The sequence below is a fragment of the Grampus griseus genome, assembly GCF_964374135.1.
Source record: "Grampus griseus genome assembly, chromosome: 12".
Classification (NCBI taxonomy): Eukaryota; Metazoa; Chordata; class Mammalia; order Artiodactyla; family Delphinidae; genus Grampus; species Grampus griseus.
The window spans coordinates 8,741,542-8,755,885 of record NC_139006.1 but is presented as its reverse complement, the minus strand read 5'-3'; positions in this window follow the sequence as shown (position 1 = coordinate 8,755,885).

Sequence of the window (14,344 nt, the reverse complement as noted above, 5' to 3'; positions counted from 1 at the left end):
GTCAAGAGCAAAGCTTGCTCCGAGCCTCTAGCCCACTTATAATTACATGACTTAAAATACAATTTGCTAAAGACAATCTGCTGAGGAAGGGAGATAGAAGAAATAAAATGAGAGTAAGGAAGAAGCCGAGGCTTCCGGGAAGATGGCGGAAGAGTAAAACGCGGAGATCACCTTCCTCCCCACAGATACACCAGAAATACATCTACACGTGGAACAACTCCTACAGAACACCTACTGAACGCTGGCAGAAGACCTCAGACCTCCCAAAAGGCAAGAACCCCCCACCCCCCCGCGTACCTGGGTAGGGCTAAAGAAAAAAGAAGAAACAGACAAAAAATAGGGAGGGGACCTGCGCCAGTGGGAGGGAGCCGTGAAGGAGAAACGGTTTCCACACACTAGGAGCCCCTTCGCGGGCGGAGACTGCGGGTGGCGGAGGGGGAAATCTTCGGAGCTGCAGAGGAGAGCGCAGCCACAGGGGTGCGGAAGGCAAAGCGGAGAGATTTCCGCACAGAGGATCAGGGCCGACCAGCACTCACCAGCCCGAGAGGCTTGTCTGCTCCCCCGCCAGGGCGGGCGGGGCTGGGAGCTGAGGCTCGGGCTTTGGTCAGAGCGCTGGGAGAGGACTGGGGTTGGCGGCGTGAAGACAGCCTGCAGGGGTTAGTGCGCCACGGCTAGCCAGGAGGGAGTCCGGGGAAAAGTCTGGACCTGCCGAAGAGGCAAGAGACTTTTTCTTACCTCACTTCCTGGTGCGTGAGGAGACGGGATTAAGAGCGCTGTTTAAAGGAGCTCCAGAGACGGGCGCAAGCCACGGCTAAAAGCGCGGACCCCAGAGACGGGCATGAGGCGCTAAGGCTGCTGCGGCCGCCACCAAGAAGCCTGTGTGCGAGCACAGGTCACTCTCCACACCCCCCTTCCGGGAGCCTGTGCAGCCCGCCACTGCCAGGGTCCCGGGATCCAGGGTCAACCCCTCCGGGAGAACGCACGGCGCGCTTCAGGCTGGTGCAACGTCACGCCGGCCTCTGCCTCCGCAGGCTCGCCCCCCACTCCGTGCCCCTCCCTCCCCCCGGCCTGAGTGAGCCAGAGCCCCCAAATCAGCGGCTCCTTTAACCCCGTCCTCCCTGAGCGAAGAACAGACGCCCTCCGGCGACCTACACGCAGAGGCGGGGCCAAATCCAAAACTGAGCCCCTGGGAGCTATCAGAACAATGAAGAGAAAGGGAAATCTCTCCCAGCAGCCTCAGAAGCAGCAGATTAAAGCTCCACGATCAACTTGACGTACCCTGCATCTGTGGAATGCATGAATAGACAACGAATCATCCCAAATTAAGGAGGTGGACTTTGAGAGCAAGATTTATTATTTTTTCCCCTTTTCCTCTTTTTGTGAGTGTGTATGTGTATGCTTCTGTGTGAGATTTTGTCTGTATAGCTTTGTTTCCACCATTTGTCCTAGGGTTCTACCGGTCCGTTTTTTTTGTTGTTGTTGTTTTTTAAATTTTTTTCTTTTTTTTCTCTTAATAATTTTTTTATTTTAATAACTTTATTATATTTTATCTTATTTTATTTTACTTTATCTCTTTTCCTTTTTTTCCTTCCTTCCCTCCTTCCTTCCTTCCTCCCTCCCTCCCTCCTTTCTTTCTTTCTTTCTTTCAACTTCTACTAATTCTTTCTTTCTACTTTTTCTCCCTTTTATTCTGAGCCGTGTGGATGAAAGGCTCTTGGTGCAGCAGCCAGGAGTCAGTGCTGTGCCTCTGAGGAGGGAGAGCCAACTTCAGGACACTGGTCCACAAGAGACCTCCCAGCTCCACATAATATCAAATGGTGAAAATCTCCCAGAGATCTCCATCTCAACACCAGCACCCAGCTTCACTCAACGACCAGCAAGCTACAGTGCTGAACATCCTATGCCAAACAACTAGCAAGACAGGATCACAACCCCACCCATTAGCAGAGAGGCTGCCTAAAATCATAAGTCCACAGACACTCCAAAACACACCACCAGATGTGGACCTGCCCGCCAGAAAGACAAGATCCAGCCTCATCCACCAGAACACAGGCACTAGTCCCCTCCACCAGGAAGCCTACACAACCCACTGAACCAACCTTAGCCACTGGGGACAGACACCAAAAACAACAGGAACTACGAACCTGCAGCCTGCAAAAAGGAGACCCCAAGCACAGTAAGATAAGGAAAATGAGAAGACAGAAAAACACACAGCAGATGAAGGAGCAAGATAAAAACCCACCAGACCTAACAAATGAAGAGGAAATAGGCAGTCTACCTGAAAAAGAATTCAGAATAATGATAGTAAAGATGATCCAAAATCTTGGAAATAGAATAGACAAAATGCAAGAAACATTTAACAAGTACCTAGAAGAACTAAAGATGAAACAAACAAGATGAACAACACAATAAATGAAATTTAAAATACTCTAGATGGGATCAATAGCAGAATAACTGAGGCAGAAGAACGGATAAGTGACCTGGAAGATAAAATAGTGGAAATAACTACTGCAGAGCAGAATAAAGAAAAAAGAATGAAAAGAACTGAGGACAGTCTCAGAGACCTCTGGGACAACATCAAACGCACCAACATTAGAATTATAGGGGTTCCAGAAGAAGAAGAGAAAAAGAAAGGGACTGAGAAAATATTTGAAGAGATTATAGTTGAAAACTTCCCTAATATGGGAAAGGAAATAGTCAATCAAGTCCAGGAAGCACAGAGAGTCCCATACAGGATAAATCCAAGGAGAAATATGCCAAGACACATATTAATCAAACTGTCAAAAATTAAATACAAAGAAAACATATTAAAAGCAGCAAGGGAAAAACAACAAATAACACACAAGGGAATCCCCATAAGGTTAACAGCTGATCTTTCAGCAGAAACTCTGCAAGCCAGAAGGGACTGGCAGGACATATTTAAAGTGATGAAGGAGAAAAACCTGCAACCAATATTACTCTACCCAGCAAGGATCTCATTCAGATTTGATGGAGAAATTAAAACCTTTACAGACAAGCAAAAGCTGAGAGAGTTCAGCACCACCAAACCAGCTTTACAACAACTGCTAAAGGAACTTTTCTAGGCAGGAAACACAAGAGAAGGAAAAGACCTACAATAACGAACCCAAAACAATTAAGAAAATGGGAATAGGAACATACATACCGATAATTACCTTAAATGTAAATGGACTAAATGCTCCCACCAAAAGACACAGATTGGCTGAATGGATACAAAAACAAGACCCATATATTTGCTGTCTACAAGAGACCCACTTCAGACCTAGAGACACATACAGACTGAAAGTGAGGGGAGGGAAAAAGATATTCCATGCAAATGGAAACCAAAAGAAAGCTGGAGTAGCAATTCTCATATCAGACAAAATAGACTTTAAAATAAAGACTATTATAAGAGACAAAGATGGACACTACATAATGATCAAGGGATCGATCCAAGAAGAAGATATAACAATTGTAAATATTTATGCACCCAACATAGGAGCACCTCAATACATAAGGCAAATACTAAGAGCCATAAAAGGGGAAATCAACAGTAACACATTCATAGTAGGGGACTTTAACACCCCACTTTCACCAATGGACAGATCATCCAAAATGAAAATAAATAAGGAGACACAAGCTTTAAATGATACATTAAACAAGATGGACTTAATTGATATTTATAGGACATTCCATCCAAAAACAACAGAATACGCATTTTTCTCAAGTGCTCATGGAACATTCTCCAGGATAGATCATATCTTGGGTCACAAATCAAGCCTTGGTAAATTTAAGAAAATTGAAATTGTATCAAGTATCTTTTCCAACCACAACGCTATGAGACTAGATATCAATTACAGGAAAAGATCTGTAAAAAATACAAACACATGGAGGCTAAACAATATACTACTTAATAACGAAGTGATCACTGAAGAAATCAAAGAGGAAATTTAAAAATACCTAGAAACAAATGACAATGGAGACACGACGACCCAAAACCTATGGGAAGCTGCAAAAGCAGTTCTAAGAAGGAAGTTTATAGCAATTCAATCCTACCTTAAGAAACAGGAAACATCTCGAATAAACAACCTAACCTTGCACATAAAGCAATTAGAGAAAGAGAACAAAAAAAACCCAAAGTTAGCAGAAGGAAAGAAATCATAAAAATCAGATCAGAAATAAATGAAAAAGAAATGAAGGAAATGATAGCAAAGATCAATAAAACTAAAAGCTGGTTCTTTGAAAAGATAAACAAAATTGATAAACCATTAGCCAGACTCATCAAGAAAAAAAAGGGAGCAGACTCAAATCAACAGCATTAGAAATGAAAAAGGAGAAGTAACAACTGACACTGCAGAAATACAAAAGATCATGAGAGATTACTACAAGCAACTATATGCCAATAAAATGGACAACCTGGAAGAAATGGACAAATTCTTAGAAAAGCACAACTTTCTGAGACTGAACCAGGAAGAAATAGAAAATTTGAACAGACCAATCACAAGTAATGAAATTGAAACTGTGATTAAAAATCTTCCAACAAACAAAAGCCCAGGACCAGATGGCTTCACAGGCGAATTCTATCAAACATTTAGAGAAGAGCTAACACCTATCCTTCTCAAACTCTTCCAAAATATAGCAGAGGGAGGAACACTCCCAAACTCATTCTATGAGGCCACCATCACCCTGATACCAAAACCAGACAAGGATGTCACAAAGAAAGAAAACTACAGGCCAATATCACTGATGAACATAGATGCAAAGATCCTCAACAAAATACTAGCAAACAGAATCCAACAGCACATTAAAAGTATCATACACCATGATCAAGTGGAGTTTATTCCAGGAATGCAAGGATTCTTCAATATACGCAAATCAATCAACGTGATACACCATATTAACAAATTGAAGGAGAAAAACCATATGATCATCTCAATAGATGCAGAGAAGCTTTTGACAAAATCAAACACCCATTTATGATAAAAACCCTGCAGAAAGTAGGCATAGAGGGAACTTTCCTCAACATAATAAAGGCCATATATGACAAACCCACAGCCAACATCGTCCTCAATGGTGAAAAACTGAAAGCATTTCCACTAAGATCAGGAACAAGACAAGGTTGCCCACTCTCACCACTCTTATTCAACATAGTTTTGGAAGTTTTAGCCACAGCCATCAGAGAAGAAAAGGAAATAAAAGGAATCCAAATCGGAAAAGAAGAAGTAAAGTTGTCACTGTTTGCAGATGACATGATACTATACATAGAGAATCCTAAAGATGCTACCAGAAAACTACTAGAGCTAATCAATGAATTTGGTAAAGTAGCAGGATACAAAATTAATGCACAGAAATCTCTGGCATTCCTATACACTAATGATGAAAAATCTGAAAGTGAAATCAAGAAATCACTCCCATTTACCATTGCAACAAAAAGAATAAAATATCTAGGAATAAACCTACCTAAGGAGACAAAACACCTCTATGCAGAAAACTATAAGACACTGATGAAAGAAATTAAAGATGAAACAAATAGATGGAGAGATATACCATGTTCTTGGATTGGAAGAATCAACATTGTGAAAATGACTCTACTACCCAAAGCAATCTACAGATTCAATTCAATTCCTATCAAACTACCACTGGCATTTTTCACAGAACTAGAACAAAAACTTTCACAATTTGTATGGAAACACAAAAGACCCCGAATAGCCAAAGCAATCTTGAGAACGAAAAATGGAGCTGGAGGAATCAGGCTCCCTGACTTCAGACAATACTACAAAGCTACAGTAATCAAGACAGTATGGTACTCGCACAAAAACAGAAATATAGATCAATGGAACAGGATAGAAAGCCCAGAGATAAACCCAAGCATATATGGTCACCTTATCTTTGATAAAGGAGGCAGGAATGTACAGTGGAGAAAGGACAGCCTCTTCATAAGTGGTGCTGGGAACACTGGACAGCTACATGTAAAAGTATGAGATTAGATCACTCCCTAACACCATACACAAAAATAAACTCAAAATGGATTAAAGACCTAAATATAAGGCCAGAAACTATCAAACCCTTAGAGGAAAACATAGGCAGAACACTCAATGACATAAATCACAGCAATCATTAGCAAGATCCTTTTTGACCCACCTCCTAGAGAAATGGAAATAAAAACAAAAATAAACAAATGGGACGTAATGAAACTTAAAAGCTTTTGCACAGCAAAGGTAACCATAAACAAGACCAAAAGACAACCCTCAGAATGGGAGAAAATATTTGCAAATGAAGCAACTGACAAAGGATTAATCTCCAAAATTTATAAGCAGCTCATGCAGCTCAATAACAAAAAACCAAATAACTCAATCCAAAAATGGGCAGAAGACCTAAATAGACATTTCTCAAAGAAGATATACAGACTGCCAACAAACACATGAAAGAATGCTCAACATCATTAATCATTAGAGAAATGCAAATCAAAACTACAATGAGATATCATCTCACACCAGTCAGAATGGCCATCATCAAAAAATCTAGAAACAATAAATGCTGGAGAGGGTGTGGAGTAAAGGGAACCCTCTTGCACTGCTGGTGGGAATGTAAATTGATACAGCCACTGTGGAGAACAGTATGGAAGTTCCTTAAAAAACTACAAATAGAACTACCATATGACCCAGCAATCCCACTACTGGACATATACCCTGAGAAAACCATAATTCAAAAAGAGTCATGTACCAAAATGTTCATTGCAGCTCTATTTACAATAGCCCAGAGATGGAAACAACCTAAGTGTCCATATCAGATGAATGGATAAAGAAGATGTGGCACATATATACAATGGAATATTACTCAGCCATAAAAAGAAACGAAATTGAGCTATTTGTAATGAGGTGGATAGACCTAGAGTCTGTCATACAGAGTGAAGTAAGTCAGAAAGAGAAAGACAAATACCGTATGCTAACACATATATATGGAATTTAAGGGGGAAAAATGTCATGAAGAACCTAGGGGTAAGACAGGAATAAAGACACAGACCTACTAGAGAATGGACTTAAGGGTATGGGGAGGGGGAAGGGTAAGCTGTGACCAAACAAGAGAGAGGCATGGACATATATACACTACCAAACGTAAGGTAGATAGCTAGTGGGAAGCAGCCGCATAGGGAGATCAGCTCGGTGCTTTGTGACCGCCTGGAGGGGTGGGATAGGGAGGATGGAAGGGAGGGAGACGCAAAAGGGAAGAGATATGGGAACATATGTATATGTATAACTGATTCACTTTGTTATAAAGCAGAAGCTAACACACCATTGTAAAGCAATTATACTCCAATAAAGATGTTAAAAAAAAAAAAAGGAAGAAGCCTACCAAGACAGGCTAAAGCGGCACCCTGGGGGACTAGACAGCTCCTGTGTGTTTGTTTCATCAGGGATCATGATGACATCACTTGGCTTTAATCCTCCTTAGTCATTTTCATTTGGGGACATTGGCAGCAGCTGCCATTTCTTTTTTTTTTCTTTCAGGGTTTTCTTTTTTTTTTTTTTTTTCTTTTTGGCTGCGTTGTGTCTTCGTTGCTACGTACTAGCTTTCTCTAGTTGCAGCGAGCAGGGGCTACTCTTCGTTGGGGTGCGCGGGCTTCTCATTGTGGTGGCTTCTCTTGTTGCAGAGCACAGGCTATAGGCACGCCAGCTTCAGTAGTTGTGGCATGCAGGCTCAGTAGTTGTGGCTCGCGGGCTCTAGAGCACAGGCTCAGTAGTTGTGGTGCACGGGTTTAGTTGCTCCATGACATGTGGGATCTTCCCAGATCAGGACTCGAACCCATGTCCCCTACATCGGCAGGCGGATTCTTAACCATTGCGCCACCAGGGAAGCCCAGCAGTTGCCATTTCTTAATGCATGGGCAGGACCAACAGCTCAGCTCAGTGTTGGTGTTCAAATATGCCAGGGCACTGTCTCACAAGACAGGGCTGCCTCTCACAAGCAGAGCCTCGGGAAAAGTGACGACACCCCAAAAGGCAATTAGGAGGAAAACAACTTGGGTGGAAGCATAACCCAGGCTTTCCAGAGGCTTGCAAACTGCTTTGACCAGGACCCACAATAAGGAATGCATTTACACCACAATCTGATTCACTCTAACACACACACACAGACACTGACAGACATGAAGCGCTCCATCCTCATCCCAGGAAGGCTTTATTGTCCCAGCTTCTGGGAGTGCTGTCTGCAGAGAGCCTCCAGCTGTCAGCCCCTTGGACTGAGTCCCTGCCTTATCTTCATGGAGCCTCCTTGCTCAAAGTCACACCTCTTTCCCGAGATGGTTCATGTCCAGTGAGGGGAAGATAAAAACCTGGCCATCTTAGCCCAACTCAGGACAATTTCTGAAGAGCCATTTTAACTCCCAGATTCCCCGTGGGGATAGTCAAGATCATTGTTAGACCTCCATCCCAGCTTGACCTCTCCCCCTGCCCACTCCTGTTTCTCTCCCCTCCTGTCCACAGGAGTTGATCTCAAGAACAGTCCCTCATAAACCTTCCAAACACTAAATTCTGTCTCAGGATCTGCTTCCTTGGAGAACATAACCTGGGACCCACATAATTAAAACAAGAGTTCAACAAAACCAATATTTATCCTTTCTCTGTGTCATGCATTCTCATATAATCTATGTTATTTCATTTTTTAAAATGTTGGTCATGATCCAATAAATTGATTTCATGACTCAGCCATGGCTTGAAAATGCTAGTCTGGACTATGCCCATGAAGCATGGAGTATGGTCAGTGTATCCTTTGGGCTGTCCTTAGCTGCAAGTAAAAGAATGCCTGACTAGGGACTTCCCTGGTGGTCCAGTGGTTAAGACTCCGTTCTCCCAATGCAGGGGACTCAGGTTCGATCCCTGGTCAGGGAACTAGATTCCACCTGCCTCAACTAAAGATCCTGCATGCTGCAACTAAGACCCGATGCAGCCAAATAAATAAATAAATAAATAAATAAAAGAATGCCTGACTAAACATGGATTAAATGATAAAGGTTTACTTTCTACACAAGAAAATATTTGGCAATAGGTGGTTCCAGAGTTTGTTCATGACTCAACACCTTCATCAAAAACCCAGGTTCTGGGCTTCCCTGGTGGCACAGTGGTTGAGAGTCCACCTGCTGATGCAGGGGACACAGGTTCGTGCCCCGGTCTGGGAAGATCCCACATGCCGCGGAGCGGCTGGGCCCATGAGCCATGGCCACTGAGCCTGCGTGTCTGGAGCCTGTACTTCGCAACGGGAGAGGCTACAACAGTGAGAGGCCCGCGTACCGCAAAAAAAAAAAAAAAAAAAAAAAAAAAAAAACCCAGGTTCTTTCCATATTTCTTCTCCACCATCCTTGACATGTTGGCCATGCCTTCTCATAGTCACAAGATGGCTGCCATTGCTCCAGGCATCATGTCCTTATACAACCACCTCCAAAGGGGTGGGAAGCATCCCTTCACACATTTCTTTCAATTCAGGAAGAAAAAATTCTGCAGAAGCCCCAGGAGCAGACTTCCCCTTATTTCTCATTAGCCAGAACTGGGTCATTGTTCATGTCTAAATCAATCCCTGCCATCCAATACCTAAGGTTCCATTAGCAAAAACAAAAAGGCAAATGAAGATTAGTAAACAACCAACAAGGACTGCCACAGTTCATGTCAGGTACCCCATTCAGCCCTTATTTCCTTCTAGGGTCCAATGTCTAAGACCCTGTGGTTGGGCAGTCATTGATCTCTGGCAGAGTCACAGCAACCATACCACCATACCAGACATCACTAGTTGATCATAGCAATCTTTTCCACTGAGCAGGAATGTGATTTCACAATGTGTCCCAACAAAATACTCCATGCACCTATTAGAATTAAAACCTGAGATAAAATCTGGTTCCTGCCCTGGCCTCTAGAGCAGAGGATAACAATGGAAGCTGAGATGAGGGAGGATTAACCAGTTTTTGCTCAGTATTTTCAGAACACTCTCTGACTCACACATCCTTCCTTCTCTCCTCACTTGGAATATTTCTTCCTTCCCTTGGCCTATCTAAATCCCACTTGTCCTTTAAAGAGGTCCAACTCAAGCCCGATTCCTCCAGGAAGTCTCCCCGGTTATCCCATTCTTGTTTAAAATTATTCACTGAACCCACTGATCAATCTTAACGTGACTCGAAGGGGGTTAACCAGACATTGTGTGCCTGCTGATGTGAGGCAGAGGAAGCATGCCTAAAAGTATCCTTGCCCAAATAACCAACCTGAATCAAATCCAGCCTCGAGGTTAACTACCAGTTTATAAGAAATACAGGAACTAACATTAAATGATACATGGGATATAATGATCTAGAATGTAATGTAGTATAATGACACATGGGATATAAAAATCTAGAATGTCAGAAACTAAAGAACCAATGACCTAGTGTCTTTAGCAAGTAAATGACATTTTAAAAAGGAGCAGAAATTTTGTAGATTTATATCAGTTAACTGCCACAATAATGTTATGTAATAAACCACACTGGAACATAGTGGCTTAAAATAACAATGTATTATTTCTCATGGTTCTGTGGTCAGCTGGGCAGTTCTTTTGGTCTGGCCCAGGCTCAGCTGATCTGGGCTGGGCTTGCTCATGCATCTGTGGTCAGCTGACAGGTCAGCTGGGGACCAGCTAGTCCGGAATGGCCTCACCCAAGAAAGTCCTCCCCTACATGGTTACCCCACAGCAAGCTGCCTAAGTTTGCTCTCCTGGGTGAGATAAGAGTCCAAGAGAATAAGTGGAATCGTGCAAGACAACTCGAGGCCCAGACCCAGAAATCATCCAGCTGCATTCTATTGACCAAAGCAAGGCACATGATCAGATTCCAGGGTCCAGAAATAGACTCCACCTCTCAACAGGAAAAGCTGCCAAGTCAGATGGCTAAGGCAGTGAATATGGAGAGAGGCCATTTACTGCAATCAATCCACCTCAGGGTTAAAAAAGACATATCAACCAAATGCAATGTGTGCCCTTGTTCAGATCTGGATTTACACAAACCAACTGCAAAACCTTATTTTTGTGGTCATTAGGGAAAACTGAACATAAGCTGAGTATTAAATGATAATATGGAATTGTTGATTTTTAAGTACAAAAATGGTGTTGTGTGAATTTTTTAAATGTCTTTATTGTTAGAAGTACATACTGAAGGGACTTCCTTGGCAGTCCAGTGGTTAAGACTCCACGCTTCCACTGCAGGGGGCAAGGGTTCAATCCCTGGTCGGGAAACTAAGATCCCGCATGCCGGGCAGTGAGGCTAAAAAAAAAAAGTACATACTGATGTATTTGTGGGTGAAATTATATAACGTCTGAGATTTATTTTAAAATATTCTATCAAAAAAAGGAAGCAGGGGGAGGGGGAATAGATGTACAAGAATAGCAAAAAGTTGATCACTGTTGAAGCTGGGTAATGCACACAAGGGGTGTTATATTACTATTCTCATTAAATTTATGTACGTGTGTTTGAAATTTTCCATAATAAGAAAAGTTTTAAAACTCTTCAGCTTTCTTTGGCTCATGTATTTTCATAGTGTGGTGATTATCACTGGTAGTTCAAGAACATTAAAAAGAAAGTCTCAGTTTGGTGCTAATCTGTCTTTAACACCTATCAAACACCCATTAATCTCTCTATAACAAAATAAAAGCAGTTCTCAGGCTCCAGAGCCCTTAGCAGGGACAGGATATAACAAGAATTTCATATCATGGTTTGATTTCCATTGCATTTATTTTTTACTATTACTTTCTCTCTACCATGAGTGAAGCTGCTTTTCTATTTATGAATAGTGACACAAAGTTCTCTTTTTAAATAAATTAAGGTTATAAACAGTGAATTTTAAGTGATTAAATCAATAACGATACAGATGGTAAAAGGTTATGACTAAAACTGTGAAGGTGGTTGTTTTTGTTAAGGTCAGCTACCCCCTCTAGCAAACAATTCTAAATCCCACTGGCTTTACATAATAAAGTTCTATATCTTAAGTCACAGCCAAATGCAGGGAAATGGGAGCCTCTGCTTCAGGGAGTCATTCAGAGATCCAGGCTCCTTCCAGCTAAGGGCTCTGAAACCCTCCGGCCTTTGAAGTCCACCATTGGACCTTCTGCACTCAGCTGGCACACTAGAGAAACGAGACTGCATCTGCAGTGTCACATGGAAGGATTTGAGGGCCAGGCCTGAACATACACACTTCACTTCAGCCCATGTTCTGTTGGCTAGAATTCATCACATGGTCCCACCTAGCTGCGAAAGAGGCTGGAGGTGTAGACATACGCTTGGGAAGAAGGGGATTTGGTGAATATTTAGCATTACCTCTGTCACAGTGGCCCTCAAATGACTGAAATTTGAGAAAAACCATTCTAAAAGATGAAGCCCAAACTCCTCAGTGTGGCACATAAAGGTCTTTATGATTCTGGATGTATCAGTCAGGGTTCAACCAGAGAACCACTATGAACACCATAGAAAAAAGAATTACAGGGACAAGACTGGACACAGTGGTGGGAGCTGGTGGAGGAATCTATTCAATGATCTTGCCTCTGCGTCACTTAGATCAGTTGTCAAGGAGGAGCCCTGGACATGAATGAGAGCAAGGACAAACTGGAACCTGGGAGGATGACCTTGGAGCCACAGGGACAACTGAGAGGACCAAGTGGCACCAGTGTCCACAGTGCCTGGGGCCCTGGGTTGACCTTCAGAGCATAAAAAACATGGCTTCAGTTTTACATCCATCTTCCAAAACCCACACAAGTTTCTCTTATGTTCGATGCTAACCCAGAACCACACAGGGAAGGTAATTCTGGAAAAAGAGTTCTAACCCAGCTGGACCCAGTACAAGCCACTTCATGGATCTGTGGGACACTTAGCCTCACCCCCCACCACTCCCCAGCTCATACCTTCCACTCCAGCCATGCCGACTACAGTTGACCCTTGAACAAAACAGGTTTGAACTCTGAGGGTCCACTTTTATGCATTTTTTTTCAATAAATACGTACTACAGTGCTACATGATCCGAGGTTGGTTGAATCTGCAGATGCAAAACCACAAATTCAGAGTGTTGACTGTAAAGTTATAGGCAGATTTTCAACTGTGTGTTGTAGGGATGGGCACCTCTAACCCCCACGTTGTTCAAGGGTCAACTGTACTCGCCTTTTCTCAACTATTCCAGATGTTGCCTCACTTTATCCATGCTGTTCCCTCTCCCTGGAACTCTTCAGGAAGAGGTGCCCACCTCTTCCTCAGCCTTCAAAATCTTGTCAAATGTCACCTCCTCTAGGAAGTCTTCCCTGCAGTCTCTGGGCAGAGGGGGAGAGGGGTGGAGCCCTAAATACAGAAGGTTGTGCAAAAAGCCATGTGACCCTTCTCCATAAGCCTTGAAATCTTCCGCAAAGTTGCTAAATGCACTATGTGCTGGGTGTGACTGGATTTCTTTTCAAAAATAGCAATGAGGCTGGGTTTCTTATCTGAGTTTGACTCAGGGTGGAAGAAAGATAGCGCACATAGGCACAAGAGCCCTGAGACAGGGAGAAGCACGGGAAAGAGAGAAGCATGAGGAAATAAGACACCAGAATGGGCAGAAATTATGGGGAGACTTGAGGCTGCCCCAGACTTGGAATTCGGGTCTATGACCTGTTTAACCAGATCTCTAAAGAGGCAGGAGCAACATGTTACGCAGTTGTGGTAGATTGGATTATCCTTCTCAGGTCTTCACTCCCTTCCCCTATATGACCTTGAAGGGCTTGAGAGTGAGACAAGTATATTTCCCTGTCCTATAGATGTTGGACTTGCACTTGACCGTATGATATTTTTTTCAGCCAATGCAAAGTGGGCAGAAGTGATGTGCTAGTTCTGAGCCAAGGTGGTAGGAAACCTTACATGTGACTGTTCGCCCCCTTGCACTTCTGCTATTCACCACAAAAAGAATATAACTGAGCCATTGCTGAGCCAAAAAAGAGGATGAAAGACATGAAGAAGAAGCATGTGGAATATACTTGAACTCTTCAGCAACCAGGAGCCAAGCCTCAGATGATTCCAGCAGAGCTATAGTTCACTCTAGACTAATGAACAAGAAACTAGCTCTTTCTTGTTGGTTTTTATTAGCTGAATTGAGAAATAATTCACATACCATAAAATTCACCCATTTAAATAGTACCATCCAATTTTTTTTTTGGCAGATTCACAGTTGTACAGCCATCACTATAATCAATTTTAGAACATTTTCATCACCCCAAAAGAAAATCGCCTATCCAATGCATTAACAGTCTTTTCCCATTTCCCTGTTTGTTGTTACACAGCGTCATTGTGGCGATAGCTGATATATACACAGGTATTAGAAAT